A 15,097-nucleotide genomic window follows, 5' to 3' on the forward strand; every position below is an offset into this window, starting at 1 on the left:
GTACAATGTTAGTCTGAATTAAGCTGGTTTACATATAATCATCCTAAACATGGTACAGGTGCTAAAATGTGTCTCACGTAGGTGAAAAAAGTACATTTTAAAATTGGATCATCAACACAATTTCTCATAATACCTAACGCTTTTTATCTCCAGATTAGATCTCTATGATCATGCACTTTTCATTTTGACTTTTTTTGTATTTAAAATTTCCACATTTTTAAATATTAAGTTTAAATTTCTTTCTTTTTTTTTCTAAATATTCATGCACATATATATATATATATATATATATATATATATATATCAGATCAAATTTGGCCAATTTAGATTTACATGAAAGGACATAAAACTAAATAAGTGTATTATTCTAAAATTAAAAAATAATTAAAGATAGCAGCATGAATTTTACATGGTTACGGACACTACAGATTTTTTAGCTTTTTAAGCTTTTAAGCTAAATTATCTTTCACACAAAGCACAGAGGAAGCCCTGGAATTTTAATGGTGTGTGTGTGTGTGTGTGTGTGTGTGTTTGTTTAAAATAGTTTAACTAAATAAATTATAGTTTTCTGTGTTTTTGAACACATAACAACATAACATAAGGTGTGTGTTTAATTTAGAGCATTGAAACAAAACCATTGTTAGTAATTTGGAGAAAAAAAAATCCCTTATATTGCATGGAAAGCTTTAAGTTAGGCAACAATTTTTACAGGTCACATTCAGGCAGACGCTTTTATCCAGAGCGATTTACATTTTTATTTCATTACACATCTGAGCAGTTGAGGGTTAAGGGCCGCACTCAAGGGCCCAACAGTGGTAACTTGGTGGTTGTGGGGTTTGAACCTGGGATCTTCTGAACCGTAGTCCAATGCCTTAACCACTGAGCTACCCCCGGTCAATCCTCATCAATACTCAAAGAAATATGAATAATTTTTGATTCACATAAAATCATCTCTCCAAAATGGCTGAAGTTAACAACATGAATATTTTTGTGTATACAGTACTAACAGATTTGTAAAGAATTGTTAGTCTAAAGAATAAATAAAAGTTTAATTATTAGGTATAATTATAACAATAACCATGTTATTTAATTCTGTTGTTTTGATAATATGCATCTTGCTAAAATATTTATTTATTTATTTATTCATTAATGACTTATTTATTTATTAACATCTTAAAAAGCATTTTTTTCCTGTTGAAGTAAATGTACACTTCCAAAGTCAACGGTAAAAATTAAATAATTATTTTAAAATGGCAACAAAAAGAATTTTATTTATATAGCGCTTTTAACAATGGTGATTGTCTCAAAGCAGCTTCACAAAGATGAAAGAAATTCATAAAAAAAAAAAATATATATATATATATATATATATATATATATAATAAATTGTGTATGTGTGAGAAAAATGTGTCTAGATAATAACGAGATGAATGAATGAAATTTCTCTGATGAGCAAGCCAAGGGTGACGGCAACAGTGGCAAGGAAAAACTCCCTGAGATGGCAATAGGAAGAAACCTTGAGAGAACCCAGACTCAACAGGGAACCCATCCTCATTTGGGTGATAAGATAGAGATGATATAACACCATGTGTGTTATGCAGCTGAGAGTACAATATAACAGAAATTCTTTATTAACATTTAACAATTAACATGAAGTTCAGTTCAGCACAGGGAGTCAGTAGGTGCAGAGGGCAGATGGGGTCTGGATCACTGGGAGCACAGGAGCAGGATGTGTAGCTCCAACCATAATAAGGCAGAATCCAGCTGGAGCTGGTCCTTCTCTGGATGCCTCAGGATCCTCGCAGGGTTGGCCTTTATCTACTGAAGCTGGTACAATCTCCAGATGCCTCGGGATGGGTAGAAAAGTACAGAACAGATGGAGAGAATTAGCGTAGTTGCCATTCAGGATAGGTGTACTGGAGTATGAGGTTATGGGATGAGTTACGCGTATGCCAGATTAAAGAGATGCGTCTTGAGTCTAGTTTTAAACTGGGAATCTGTGTCTGAGCCCCGAACACTGTCTGGAAGGCTATTCCAAAGTTTTGGAGCTAGATATGAAAACACCCTACCCCCTTTTGTAGATTTTGAAATTCTGGGAATTACAAGAAGTCCGGAGTTTTGTGATCTTAAGGAACGTGGTGGATTGTAGCGTTTCAGAAGACTGGTTAGGTATGTGGGAGCTAAACCATTTAAAGCCTTGTATGTAAGTAATACTATTTTGTAATTAATTCTAAACTGAACAGGTAGCCAGTGCAGGGATGGTAATATTGGGGTTATATGATCATATTTTCTGGATCTAGTGAGAACCCTGGCGGCTGCATTTTGGACTAACTGTAGCTTGTTTATTGAGGATGCAGGACAACCACCTAGTAATGCATTACAATAGTCCAGTCTGGAGGTCAGACGAACAATTATTGAGTGTTATTTTGAATAACGGGTTTTTAATGGCATTTATCCAAATATATTTTGAACTTCTGTTTACTTGTGAGTTTTTATGTAACTTTTTTTCTGTCACACATGATTAAATTAGAGTTAAGGTTGAATTAAAACTTGGCTTTAAGGTTTAAAGTCTTTTTATAAAGAAAGTTACGAAGTTTAAAACAAGGTAAAAATATTTTACATATCAAACATGCACTGAAGTCCTGTGTAACAGTGATGTCACATGATTTCATTCTATTTGAGATGATAATGGTGTGAAGTGGACGAGTGAAGCTGTAACTCACCGTGTGTATTAACGCTGAGACTGAACAGGACCAGCATTAACACCCTGCTGAGGATCAGGAGCGCCGACATCTTTACTCACAGTCTCACAGAGTCATCAAATAGAGTCTCTCACACACACAAAGTTATTTTAAAAATAAGTGTGCGCTAAGGATAGCTGCCCCATAACACAACCCCCTGTGTGAAAGGCATGTCAAAGTCTGTACAGTAGTGGAGCAACAACACAAAACACTGCCCTGTGTGCTCAGGTAGGAAAATCAGGTGTTCTGTCTCCCCAGTCACTGTTGTAAAGGTGTAATTCTGTTACATTATTATTGTTATTATTATTATTATTTTGTGGTCTGAGGGTGTACTTGGTGCCGAAACAACGCACGGAAGAGCGTAAACAGGCGCATTTGAAGATCTGCAAACTAAATGTGGAGCAATACTCTAAGGAAGGTGAAAGTTTATCTTAAAGAGAATCATTATGGTGACGAGACACGGATTCATCACTACGAGCCAGAGATTCGATTAGATTCGATTAGATTAGATTCAACTTTATTTTCATTACACATGTACAAGTACAAGGCAACGAAATGCAGTTTAGGTTCAACCAGAAGTGCAATTAGCAGAAAGTGCAGGATAAAGGTATAAAGTCTAAGTACACTTAAGAGGGATATGTGCAGGGAGAAGCTATGGGTAACTATTACAGAAGTATATTATACAGATACTTATAAATTTACAGTGGATGAGCCGTACATACAGGTTGTTATTAACTGTAGCCAAAAATTTGCAAATAGATTTAAACATAATGTGCATTCCTTTAAATGGCAGAGTCTGGAACGAAAACATCCTCAATCACCGACCGAGAAAAAGGTTACAAGTCATCCATCAGCTGGGCCAGAAGTATTGGAACATGATCAGGAAAACGGTTCAACAATCAACAGTGCTCGTTACAGTGAGACACTTATTGAAGAGCTGAAGCCTAAACTTCAGATTAAACACAGAGAACTGATATCAGAGGGTGTCGTGATCTCTCGTGATGCACATCTGCACACTTCTGATCCACACTGTCGACACTCTGAGGTGTTTAAGCGTCCTCCCTATAGTCCTGATCATCCTGCCATCAGACTCTCACCTGTTTGGTCACTCCCAGTGTAGTGGGTCAGTAAATTGCAGTTGTCTAATATTTTTGACTTGAAGGTGTTATGTTATGGTGTTTGTTGTTTGATAAAGCAGTAGATGTGCTGGTCCTGTTTAGGCGTTAACATCAGAAGTATCAGGAGTATCACACTTTATTTAAAAATATTTATTTATTTTTATCGAGATAGGTAAATAAATACTTTTATTAAATGTTGTTTCCAACATTGTGTTGGTGTCATTCATTTATTTTTGATTTCAACGTAATGTACACAACGCTCATCCAATTAATTAGCGTAATTCTAACTTTCATAGAAAGACCAGTAGTGTTCTAACGCCCATAACATTGCAACTAGGGCTTGTCAACTGAAACACTCCTGTTATGAAGACTTTCTCAGCCTGACATCAGCCCAACCATGAACTTTACCTGGCAGAAGTTAGATCACATGTCCGGCGTACAGTACATTGTCACGTATAAGATTTTATATGACTTATATTATTTACTGCCCCACAGTCACTGTGTCAATCTTTAAGAAAATCAATCTCCCAGACTTCCATTCAGACTGTAAACATGGAGGGCAAGAACTACAACTTCCAACAACACTTATTTCTCTGTTCAGGATCTCCTGATTATTAACCTGCAGCACCTGTGTTCAGTCAGACATCAAATAATTAATGGACTCTGATCTGTAGTTCAATACAAAGTATTGCTATATAGTACAGCTCTAGTCTGACATCAGCAAGCTGCTGTTTTATCTGTGACGTTTTAGATTTTAACTATGATTATTGGTTATGATCTTGACATTCTGTTGTTGTTCCTTGCCTGACTCTTGCATGTTTTTGCCATTTCTTTACCTCTCTTACTATTGTGACATTTACATTTTCCAGTGTGCTCATAAATATAGAAACAATGATATTGAACAATGAACCACTCATTGTGAGGTAATAATAATAATAACAATTAATGTATGTTTAACTCAATTTAATTTTACTTCTATATCGCTTTTAACGATTGACATTGTCGCAAAGCAGTTTTACACAATCCAAAAAAATTTTAAGTTTGTATGAAAAGTGAATGTGTTTGAATCAAAATGATAAGACTGTCCCTGATGAACAAGCCGAGGACAACGGCGACAGTGGCAAGGAAAAACTCCCTGAGATGGTAATAGAAAGAAACCTTGAGAGGAACCAGACTCAACAGGGAACCCATCCTCATCTGGGTAATAACGAATAGCAGGGATTTTGGGATCTGCAGTCATACTGTCTGTTAGGTGGCTGGAAGTTCAGTATAACAGGAGATGTGTTAAAGTTAAAATGAAGTCCAGTTCCTTCTTGGAGGCTCAGGTAGACTGTAGGAAAGATGAGATATCCAACCAGAAGAGGGACACCAGGACGAGTCAGACAGGTCCAGAGGGCAGAGGGAGTCTGGATCACTGGCAGCTCAGGAGAGCCATAGCTCGACAGGGAGACAGGTAGAGGGAAAAAGAGAGAGAGGAGTAAAAAGAGATGAGGGAGTAGAAGAGAAGGAGAGATAACAGTTAGGTCTGGTCACAGTCTCACAGTGTATAATGTGAATGTATATTTAGTGTAGAGTGCAAGCAGGGACTTCGGCAGGACTAACTATAACATCATCATTAAAAAAGGAGAGCCCAAAAGAAAACACAAACATGAGGGGGAACTGAGATGTAAACCAATCACCTCACTGTCAACAAACCTGAGTGGGAAAGACAGTATCTAAACATACCACTTAACCATAATACTCTACGTCCATGAGTCCCCCAGATCTGCTCCTTTACCTAAGGCTAATCTATTTACAAAAATGCTTGGCTAAATAAATAGGTTTTTAGCCTGGACTTAAACACTGAGACTGTGTCTGAGTCCCGAACACTATTTGGAAGACTATTCCATAATTTTGGGGCTTTGTAAGAAAAAGCTCTGCCCCCAGCTGTATTTTTCATAATACGCGGTACTGACAAGCAGCCTGCATCCTTTGATCGAAGTAGGCGTGGCAGATCGTAAGACACTAGCAGTTCGCTCAGGTACTGCGGCGCGAGACCATTTAATGCTTTATATGTCAAGAGTAGTATTTTAAAATCAATGCAAAATTTCACAGGGAGCCAATGGAGTGAAGATAAGATAGGGGTGATGTGCTCATATCTTCTGGTTCTAGTGAGGACTCTCGCTGCTGCATTCTGAACTAGCTGAAGCTCATTTATGCATCTAGCTGAACAACCAGACAGTAAGGCATTACAATAGTCCAATCTAGAGGTGATAAAAGCATGAACTAGTTTTTCTGCATCGTTTAGCGACAATAAATTTCTTATCCTGGCAATATTTCTGAGGTAAAAGAATGCTATCCTGGTAATATTATCTACATGAGCTTCAAATGAAAGGCTGGAATCAATAATCACACCAAGGTCTTTCACTGTTGCATTGATGGAACAGAAAGGCCATCTAAAGTTAAGGTGTGATCTAAAATTTTACTCCTAGCTGTATGCGGTCCTATGACTAGAACTTCTGTCTTATCCGGATTTAGCAGAAGGAAGTTAATTAGCATCCAATTTCTTATGTCCTGCACACATTGCTCAATTTTAGTAAGCTGTTTTCTCTCATCAGGTTTTGCTGAGACATATAACTGTGTATCGGCAGCATAACAATGAAAACTAATACCATGCTTACAGATTATGCTGCCCAGAGGAAGCATGTAAAGGGAAAAAAGCAGTGGACCTAAAACTGAACCCTGCGGAACGCCAAACTCCCAACTCCCATCGATTTTAAAATACTACTCTTGACGTATAAAACATTAAATCGTCTTGCGGCTCAGAATCTGAGCGAACTGCTAGTGTCTAACAATCCGCCATGCCTACTTTCGATCAAAGGATGCAGGCTGCTTGTCAGTACCGCGTATTATTAAAACTACAGCAGGGTGCAGAGCTTTTTCTTACAAAGCCCCACAGTTATGGAATAGCCTTCCAAATAATGTTCGGGACTCAGACACAGTCTCAGTGTTTAAGTCCAGGCTAAAAACCTATTTATTTAATAAAGCATTTTTATAAATAGATTTGTCTTGGGTAAAGGAGCAGATCTGGGGGACTCATGGACATAGAGTATTATGGTGAACTGGTATGTTTAGATGCTGTCTTCCCCACTCTCATTGATCACTCAGGTTTGTTGACGGTGAGGTGATTGTTTGCTTTACATCTTAGTTCCCCCTTATGTCTGTGTTTCCTTCTGGCTCCTCCCTTTTAGTTATGCTGTCATAGTTAGTCCTGCCGGAGTCCCTGCTTGCACTGTGCACTAAATATACATTCACCATATACATTGTTCGACTGTGACCAGACCTAATCTCTGCCATCTCTCCATCTATTTTGCTCTCTCCTCTACTGCTCTCTCCTTTTTCCCCTACCTATCTCTCTGTAGAGATATACATGTCGCTCCTGAGCTGCCAGTGATCCAGACCTCCTCTGCCCTCTGGACCTGTCTAACCTCGTCCTGGAGTCCTGCTTCTGGTTGGAGATGTCGTCGCATGGATGCCAAGTGTGGTCTGCCTGGTAGGCGTGTGGTGACTGGGGATGGTTCCACTTTTCCACAAAGACGGTCCTGTCCTCGACTGATGCAGACAGCTGTTCTCTGAGTACCTGTGACTTCAGTCGCTCAATAGTTCGGGACTGGAATTTACTACAGTCTATCTAAGCCTCCAGGAACAAACTGGACTCTATTTAATTTAACACATCACCTGTTATACTGAACTTCTAGTCTCACATAGTTTTATGCATCCCTGCTATTTATTTTCACCCAGATGAGGATGGGTTCCCTGTTGAGGCTGGTTCCTCTCAAGGTTTCTTCCTATTACAGTACCATCTCAGGGAGTTTTTTCTTGCCACTGTCGCCGTCGTCCTCGGCTTGCTTATCAGGACCAGTCTTATCATTTTGATTTATACACATTCACATTTCATACAAACTTAAATAATTCTTTTGATTGTGTAAAGCTGCTATGTGACAATGTCAATTGTTAAAAGCGCTATACAAATAAAATTCAATTGAATTGAACTTTTGATTTATTTTCAGAATTGTTTCTTTTTTTACGTTACAGCAACCAGTATCTCTTTTTTCTCATTAAAGTTAAGACTAGGTGCAGAGTTTCATGTTAGTGAGAAAACTAAAGAAATTGTAAACTCCTCTGTTCTGAAGATGTGGGAAAACTTTGCAGTTTTATCTCTGACACTGGAGATTCCTTCCTTAAATAAATGTCTCCATACAAAGATTTTCTCCATATCAATAATTAAACACGTTACTTATTTTGTTTATCTGTGAATTAACAGTTGCTACAGAAACCATAACTTGTTAGAACAAACTTATTAACATAAACATGCACTAGTGTCAGAGCTGCTGTTCTAGATAATTAATCAACACCTTCTGACCTTGGTGTAACAAGTTTAACGTACCTAATTTCACATGTCTGATAGTCTCGTTGTACTGTCTTTCAATTTCTATCTCCATGTGGATGCTGTCTTCTGTTACTGCATTTATCCATAACAAGACATCTGTGCTCAGGGTTAGCATTAGTCCAAACCTGTGACACACAAACACAGATGTCTGTATTAAAGACAACAGGTGCCAGTGATAGCAGGATGGAAATGTAGAATAGACACATTTAGATTTGAAAAGAAGGCACTGAGTAAAAGATTCATAAATAGGATAATAAAACTTATTTAATATTCATTTAAATTCTGTAACAGAAGACAAAAAGTAGTTACTAGTTACTAGTAGTTTAGTAAATGCTACTAAAATCTAAAATCCAGCATGGTCCATCACCCTGAGATCACCAGACATACTGTGAAGCATGATGGTGGTAGCAGCAAGCTGAGGGTTACACCTGGTCTCTTGGTTGTTTCTCAGGTTAACACCCAGAATTTTAATATTGTGTGATATTTTGTGTAGATTCATGACATTTAATCCCAATGTCAGTCCATTTCAGTTTAAGGTACAAAATGTAAAAAAAAAAAAAAAGAAAGAAAGAAAAAGTTTAAATGTGTTGAGGAGTTTACTGTTTAAAAAGCACTGATTTTTATTTTTATCAATTTTAGCAGCAGAAATAAAGAGAGGCTCGTGTGAAAATCTAAAGGTTAGCATGGAGGTGGAGAAGGAGCAGGTACCTGGTGAGGACCCTGTGTTTGTGGAAGCAGTCTTTGGAATGAGCCCAGAGCAGGTAGGTCTACAGGAAGACAAGGAGAACTCTGAACACTGATTTACTAATACAAGGATATCATTTTAAATAATATCATGAGGATAAAACACAGCATGTGTTTGTTAGATACTGAGTTATCCCACACGGAAAAAACCTATATAAAACATATATGTTTTAATATAGGTTTGATATAGGTTTTTAATATATGTGACATATATAAAATTGGCCGTTTTCCTATATTATATGTACATATATGCACATATATGCGTGCGTGCATATATGCGTGCATATATGTATCTATAGACATATATGTGACATATATAAAATTGGCCGTTTTCCTATATTATATGTACATATATGTACATATATGCGTGCGTGCATATATGCGTGCATATATGTACCTATAGACATATATGTGACATATATAAAATTGGCCGTTTTCCTATATTATATGTACATATATATGTACATATATACGTACATATATACGTGCATATATGTACCTATGTGCATATATATGCACCTATATTTTTACCTAGATATTAGTAAAATTATTAAAATCTATAGCTGTTAGACAACATAAATAAAAGCCCAAAATGTAGAAATTTTATTTTTTTATTTTTTTAAGAACAATCAAATAGTAAAAGAACAAAAATAAGACAAAAAACTCAACAGGAAGAAAACATATATATATTTTGAGGACCTTCTCAGCTTCGTGAGCTTTGAATTGATAGATGTGCCTGTCTGCCCTCGGGTGGCTGCCGGCCACTTCTTCAATGTAGCATCTAGAAAAGACAAAAATAATAAGACAGTATAATAATAATAAATGATTATTCATTAAAACGTTTATTAACATCTGTAAACTCCATAAGGCATTAGCTTAGCCACCGGGAAATATCATGTTTGTGCTACATACAGAAAGGCAGCATGTTAGCATGATTTACCTAAACTATGTAAATGGCATTGAAAGCCAATGTGTCACACAAGCTGACAAGAGCTAGCTGAAGTGAGGAAAATATTTACTATTATTAGTTTAATATTATCAGAATAAGAGTTATATAAGACTTAATAACTTACCCAGTGTGTCCTCCTGGATTCTCTCTTCAAAATGCTCCCCGTTCGTCGTCAGGGCCACACAGTCTTCTTCTGAGGTAAATGTAAACTCCTCCCACTTTCCAGAACATTCTGAAGAGTTTCCTTGTCCGGGGGCGTGGCCTAGTATGTAAATTAGCCGGACTGATTTCCCTGTGATTGGCGTGTGGGCGTGTCCTGCCTCGGGTCATTAGCAGATAATGCGACAGAAATTCTAAAATGTGTTTTTTATTTAGTTAGTTCTTAGTTATTGCCTTGATAAAAGAAATATGAGCGCATCATGTATGACAGTTGCCAAAGTGAGATATGAGCTAAAATGACCAGATCCTGCCATGAGCTATATAGGAGACATATCTTGTATGTACATATAGGGCTTATATGTGGATATAAAGAAGCAATACAGGAGACCTGTATGGCCTGTATATGCACATATATGCACCTCAATTTTGCCTATATGCAGCATAAATATTATAATATATATGCATATATACTGCATATAGGCTTCATATATGCGCATATATCCCCATATAGGTGAGGATAAATGCGCATATATACTGCATATAGGCCTTCATATATGCGCATATATCCTCATATAGGTCAGGATATATGTGCATATATACTGCATATAGGTGAAGATATATGTGCATATATCCTCATATAGGTCAGGATATATGTGCATATATACTGCATATAGGTGAAGATATATGCGCATATATCCTCATATAGGTGAGGATATATGTGCATATATACTGCATATAGGTGAAGATATATGCGCATATATCCTCATATAGGTGAGGATATATGTGCATATATACTGCATATAGGTGAAGATATATGCGCATATATCCTCATATAGGTGAGGATATATGTGCATATATACTGCATATAGGTGAAGATATATGCGCATATATCCTCATATAGGTGAGGATATATGTGCATATATACTGCATATAGGTGAAGATATATGCGCATATATCCTCATATAGGTGAGGATATATGTGCATATATACTGCATATAGGTGAAGATATATGCGCATATATTCTCATATAGGTGAGGATATATGTGCATATATACTGCATATAGGTTTCATATATGCGCATATATCCTCATATAGGTTCTTTCCATGTGGGATGGCTTGTTGTGATGGAGCAGAGCTGCTGTTACCATGGCAACAAGCTTGGGTTTAATTCAAAATTAAGATTAACAGCAGCGTGAAAAAAAAGGAAACGTTTGCAAAATAACCATAGAAAGTTTAAGGATCTTTCATTTTTAAATAAATTATTTATACAGTATTTTTAAATAAAGTTGCCTTTTTAAAGTATTTTACATTTTTTGCAGTCTAATAGGGTTTTCATTTTAATATTCCACTAAGAAAATATTATGTTTAGCTAATTTATTTGTGGATTAGGTACACTTATTTTTAATGTTAGAAATGATAAAATTTTTAAAAGGTTGTGTTTAATATTTATGGTTAAGTTGAAGTTTAATGTTAAAGTTCATGCATTTAATGTGTCTTTAAATCTAATGATTAAAGTTTTTATTCATTATTTTTTATATTGTTGTTTTATAAGTTTGTAACTAAGATTTATTATTAATGCCCCCCGTTAGTGTGTAAATAGGGTTAAATGAAGTTTATGATTATTATTGAAGTTAATGAAGGTCATGAAGTTTATGACTTTTTTAATAGGTGAAATTTAAACCTATATACGTTAAAGTTAAAGTGCATAATTATCTCTTATTGTTATTTTTATAACTAGAATTGATCAATTAGTTGTCAGGTTTGTGGTTAAACATTGTTAGGGTTGTATGAATGCAGTCATGGCATAAATGCAGAAGTTTAAAACACGTATCACTCACTCATCATCAATACTACTTAGGATACTTAGGGTATGAAATATATGAAGTACCTGCACGCGCTGCCAATTTATCGGAAGGCACACACATATACATACACTTACACACCACGGGCAATCTGAGAACTCCTAGTAGCTAAATTTGCACGTCTTTGGCCTATGGGAGGAAACTGGAGTACCCGTACAAAACCCATCAAACATTTTTGCCTAAAACCTAAATATAAATATATACATTTATCATAATAATAATAATAATAATAATAATAATTCAAATGTTGCATTCATGATTTAAGGGGAAAATTACTCATTTGTCCTTATTTTATAAGTTTTTTATATTTTATAACCTTTTATGGTTAGTTAAGAAGTATGATTAAATCGTACACATCAAATTTATGTCTCAGTTTATTGTTAGTTCAAAATGTTTGCTTAAAGTGCATTGTTAAAAAAATATTTAAATGTATACATTTATAAAAAATGATAAAATATTAAATATTTCACAAAATATTTTTTTATAAGATTACCAAATGTTACATTTATCTTTCAAGAGTAAAGGTTTTTTTTTATGTTTTAATGTAAATGTTCGGAAGTTTCTGACCTGCAGGATGAGGAACGGAGTCTGGAAGAAGGGAAGCAGCACTTTGGGTAATGACTGACATTTTGCCATCATGCAGTTGTACACCATCAGGAACACACACAGCAACAGACTAAATCCTGCAAACAGCAGGAGCACCACTTAGACACACACACACACACAGTTAAAATAATGCTGTATTATCATTTAAAGACACACCCTAATTTTCACTTTTGATCAGTGCACCTCTGTAGCAATTCTGGCAGCTTAATAACTGTTCAACAAAAAAAGAATACCTAATATGAGCCTAATATATACACTTAATGTGTAATTGGAAATTGCCATAATGTCTGCTTATGACCTCTGTTAAAATTGCTATACAAATAAAATTTATTGTTAGACAAATTTGTATTGGATAATATAAAGGTATTTTCAAGAAAACTCTAATGGTTACTGAGAATAAACCTGGAAAACCTTTTCCTTAAAAATCTAATGATCTTTAGAAAAACAAATAGTAACATACACACTTAAGAACCATGTGTACTGCTAATGTGCTACTAATGTAGGGCGGGACACGCCCTCAGTGGTTGATGTGTATATACTTTAAAGAGCATTTCCCATGACGAACATAAGACTAGTACATTTACATTTAGGCATTTGGCAGACGCTCTTATCCAGAGCGACTTACATTTTTATCTCATTACACATCTGAGCAGTTGAGGGTTAAGGGCCGCGCTCAAGGGCCCAACAGTGGCTACTTGGTGGTTGTGGGGTTTGAACCTGGGATCTTCCGAACCGTAGTCCAATGTCTTAACCACTGAGCTACCCCTGGCCCTTAGTACAGGATAAGTAATAAAAAAAAATAATAATAATAAAATATTTATCACTTTAGAAACATGTTCTTTGTATCAGAGTGTCCACATGAACTGCCTTAAGTTGTCTCTCTTGTCCTCCATCACTACGTACTGTACATACAGTTAACTTGAAAAACCAAATTCTCCAGAAGTCATGTTCAGATTTGAAGCATTTTTTGTTATAAAAACTACCATGAAAAAAGAAAGAATGAATAAAGGAAACTAAATATGTAGAAGAAATTGTTAGATACAAAAGAGTGTAGTCTAATGAGTGTAAGAAGAATAATTGCAAGAATTTTCAAAAATCACGTAAAAAATAATTTACATTACATTTATAGCATTTGGCAGAGGCCCAATGTGTGATTCGGTACATTCAGGTGGTCAGCTGACTTCATTTTATTGCCCCATAACGTTACTGAGTCTCGACCTGAGTAACTGATCAACCCCAGATCATAACACTGTCTCCAGAGGCTTGTACAGTGGACACTATGCATGATGGGAGCATCACTGTTTTTAGTGCAGTTAAGCTTACCTCATGAATGAATATCCATTATTATATCTCTAACGCATCTTTACATTTTATTTAAATCAATTTTAAAAAAAGATTGTTGTTAAAGACAAGGGTTACTTTGCGAATGGAATTACAGTGAAGAATTGAAGAAGTGAAGAATGACCTAAAGGTATATAAATCACTCGGGTTTTTTGTGAAATTTTGATTGTACTTTATAAATAAGTGTGATATACTGTAGTATTTTGACTTACAGAGGACTGTAGTACCCCCCGCATGGTGATCCTTGTGTGGTGAAGCTCCAGGCCGCCGTCGTGTCCACAACAGGTACCACATCATCCACACCACACTGAGCCCCATCAGCAGCAGCAGAAACACATCGGGCTCATTATGAGGAAGACCATCTGCGTTCAAAGTGTTGCCGGCGACCATCGCGGTTCCTAGGAGCACCACGTTGATCCCAAAGAGTCCAGAAACTAGTCTGCGTCTGTCACGATCTGGGTGTATCGGCAGGTGTTGACGCCGTGGGCGGAAGGAGCAGGCATAGAGACAGAGGGGTGGTGTAATCAAAAAAGAGTCTTTTTAATAATAATTAAACAAAATATAAATAAAGATACAAACAAAGAAACAAACAAACTTAAACGATACTTAACTTTGTGCTGACAGGGGCTCTCTGGTAAGACACAGACAGGGCAAGACACATAACACGCCCTGCGGCGAGACACATAACACGCCCTGCGGCGAGACACATAACACGCCCTGCGGCGAGACACATAACACGCCCTGCGGCGAGACACATAACACGCCCTGCGGCGAGACACATAACAGGGGGACAAACACAACAGGACATAAACGAGGTGTGGAGCTGAAACGAGACACTAGGGAGAACGGGAGACACTGGAGACACGGGAGACACTAGAGACACTGGAGACACTGGAGACACAGGAGACACTGGAGAGGACAGGAGACACGTAAAGACGAGACGAGAGACCAAGAGAGGGACAGGACAAGGGCTAAAGACATGGCAATCAGCTAGGCATGGCTTCTAGCTAAACATGGTTAAGCATTGCTTAACCATGGCAGTTAGCTACACATACACCTAGCTAAGCATGTCTTCAGCCCCAACATGCACTAAGCTATACTTACCTACTAGCTTAAACACACTAGGGAATAGGGGCACAGAAACACAG

Source organism: Clarias gariepinus, chromosome 14 (genome assembly GCF_024256425.1).
Source record: "Clarias gariepinus isolate MV-2021 ecotype Netherlands chromosome 14, CGAR_prim_01v2, whole genome shotgun sequence".
Taxonomy (NCBI): domain Eukaryota; kingdom Metazoa; phylum Chordata; class Actinopteri; order Siluriformes; family Clariidae; genus Clarias; species Clarias gariepinus.